Genomic DNA, 3,592 nt, shown 5'->3' with positions numbered 1-3,592 from the left:
ATGCATTTGCATTTTCATGATGATTCAAGATGATTTAAGACGATAAGAGTTGCATAGTCGAGTCGAGTCGTTAAGTTGTGAAGTTTAAAGAAGTATCTAATTTAAGACGATAAGAGTTGCATAGTCGAGTCGAGTCGTTAAGTTGTGAAGTTTAAAGAAGTATCTAATGATGAATTATTATGATGTTTTAAGATGATGAATGATTATGAAGTTGTTTATGATGAATGTTTATGAAGTTGTTTATGATGATTGATTATGAAGTGGTTTATGATATGATGCTTTTATGAATATATTTATGATGATATATGATGACGTTTATGTTTGTACTTATGATGTTATAAGATGATGCCTTATGATTATATTTATGAAGATATATGATGATGTTTGTGATTGTATTTTTGATGATGTTTGATGAAGTTTATGACTAATGTAGGAAAATTAATGATACTTGTAACAGCCCAGGTGGGTCCCACACCTATTAGTGGGGCCGTCCCACTACCCCGGCACTGTCACTCACAAGCTTAATCACTACCCCCCTTCTCTAGTAGTGTTTTTGCCTCCCGTGGGAATCGAACCTAGTACATGGGGATAAGTACTACTTCAATGCATAGTGGGGCCGTCCCACTACCCCGGCACTGTCACTCACAAGCTTAATCACTACCCCCCCTCCTCTAGTAGTGTTTTTGCCTCCCGTGGGAATCGAACCTAGTACCTGGGGATAAGTACTACTTCAATGCATTCCCACTACCAATTGAGCTAGTAGCTCAATTGGTAGTGGGAATGCATTGAAGTAGTACTTATCCCCAGGTACTAGGTTCGATTCCCACGGGAGGCAAAAACACTACTAGAGGAGGGGGGGGGGGGTAGTGATTAAGCTTGTGAGTGACAGTGCCGGGGTAGTGGGACGGCCCCACTAATAGGTGCGGGACCCACCTGGGCTAGCTCAATTGGTAGTGGGAATGCATTGAAGTAGTACTTATCCCCATGTACTAGGTTCGATTCCCACGGGAGGCAAAAACACTACTAGAGAAGGGGGGTAGTGATTAAGCTTGTGAGTGACAGTGCCGGGGTAGTGGGACGGCCCCACTAATAGGTGCGGGACCCACCTGGGCTGTTACAATACTATTCTTGAGATAGAGATCACATGCAATAACCAAAGGAGTAGGAGGATTCTCAAGTCCCGCGAAAGGTACCCCCTTAGCAATAGATAGATCTATCAAGCAAGAATAAGCCTCGAGTGTGGGTACTAACTGAAAGTCGGGAAAAGTGAAGCACCGATAATCCCGATCATAGAATTGCACTAGAGTGTGCACAAGCTTCTCATCCACATTAGTCCGGAGATGAGTAAGTAAGGCCCCGTAACGACGTCGAAAACCGGTTGGATCCTTGATCTTGAGTGCCAAATCTCTCAAACTAGCCAAATCCATTTCCTTGAACTTGTAGGACTTAGTCTTCCCCATTCCTACAATGTTTACAAATTCAATTTGTCTAAGCCCTTCGATAAATGCATGGAAAAAGTTTATGCATGTATGCATGTATGCATGATCATGTTCAAGTACGGAGAAAACATGGTGGGTTGAAATTCAAAGTCAAGGAGTCATGGGTGGACACGGTGTCCGGTGAATCTAGGGCTTTGGATAATAGTAACCGGGTTCTAAAAAGTTCCCAAGTCGCAACCTCTCTTACGTATATCGTGGTGTCACGAGACAAACACTCGCTCCATGATTATTCGTAAGAAGGTCTAACTTGAGTGTAGTATCGCGTGACGACTAAAATTCGAGACAACACTCGGTTTAGCCTCCGCACTACCTCCTAGAAAATGGCCATGGATGGGTCTGGTTATCTACGGTTCATAGCGTCATAGAACAATTAGAAGTAAAGTGCCTAAATGCGACAACACGCGCCGACAACATCACCCCCAAAATGCCTCAGCTATGTGGGATTGATCGCATAATCCAATACACGAGGCAACCCTCGGAATGAATTGTCGATTATATCCCCCCTAAATCCTAAGTTTACTCAGCCCGGGTGTAAGACTTTTGATATTCTCACCCCCACACGTTAGCAAGAATTTAAACATTTATTCACATAAGAAAGCAAAAAGAAGCAAGTAAAAACAAAAGCGTAAGCGTGAAAATAAAGACTAGGCGTAACTCTCGAATCTCCCCAGTGAAGTCGCCATCTGTTTTATCTTGGTTTTCGGGTGTCAAACATTGATTATGTTTGAACCTTTTTAACCTTTGATATCTCATTTTTTCTTGGGAAGGGAAAAATAAGAAAAACCCTTGAGAATCGAGGTCCGGGAGTTGTTAGGCACCCATAACGACTATAGTATCCTATAGGAACCGTCTTTACTTTCTACGCGCGCACTTTATTTTTAAATGCTATTTGAAAAATGATATTTACACCTAAGAGTTTACTAAGTCAAGAATTGGAGGGAGAAGAAGATGTTTGAATTTTTATTTTATTTGAATTGAAGGAATATTGGTTCCTTGCCTACGTACCCTTTTAAGGGATCAAATCCACCGTAGTTCTCTTCCAGAAATGTTTTTGTTTTCGTTGATTGATTTTAAGTTTGAAAATGGAATTTTGAAGAATAAGAGAGAGAGGCCTCAAGGGCATAAGATTTGGAAAATGTGGGGTGGAATTAGTTATTTTGCAAAATGAAGTCTAAGTATGATTAAAAATTCATTAAGGTTTTTGTTTAAGAAAATAAAGGGAAAATTCAATGGGATTTTGGTCCCAAGGTTTATTTGGAAAATCATTTGAGTGATGTTGTTCATGTTTTTTTTGGAAAAGAGAATTTTTCTAAGTATCGTGATTCCTAAGCATACATCTAAAGCATACATTCCCTAAGCTTGCATCTAAAGTATCCATGTGATGTGTGTGCATGTGTCGGTGCTTGTGTCAGTGTACATCATTAGAGTCCATTGTCCTTTACATTGGCCCTAGTTTACATTCTATGGTCTTGCAAGAATTTAAAATTGCACGAAGTAAAATACACCACCCTAGGTTTTACATTCTAAGTCTTGGCATGAGAATTAAAGTGCAAGGAATGAAACTAAAATTGAAGGATGAAATATGCTTATGGAATGTATGAAACATGAGATGAAAATGTTAGTAGCACAAGATATAAAGCAAGTAAAAGCTATCATAACAAAAGTAAGAAAATGGACATAAAAAGCAAGCAAAAATAATGTGAAATAGCCCTAAAATTCATCACCAATGCAAGGCTTGAGTATGACCTATAATCCTCATAATTCAACATACTTTCAAGGCATAAAATCCAGGTTTTAAAATGAGAATCCAAGTGTCATTGTAAACTTTGCATTTTTATGTGAATTTAGACCTATTTGCACTATTTATTCACAAAACAAAACTTGCAAAGCAAGCAACCAAGCATCATATGCACATATTCAGTAAAAACACATTCAAACAGTAGTAAAAAACTTCATAAAGTCATATATCATGAACCACAAACATTTATCAAGAATTGGAATTAAATCATGCAATTTTCATTGATTTTTAACATGAAATTCAAGTAATAAAGCAAGAAAATGTCACAATATTTTTTTATCAAGTTTTTCAGTAA

This window comes from Medicago sativa, chromosome 8 (assembly GCF_051527215.1).
Source record: "Medicago sativa cultivar Bolivia chromosome 8, Bolivia_mono, whole genome shotgun sequence".
NCBI classification, from domain to species: Eukaryota; Viridiplantae; Streptophyta; class Magnoliopsida; order Fabales; family Fabaceae; genus Medicago; species Medicago sativa.
This window is presented reverse-complemented; position numbering follows the sequence as displayed.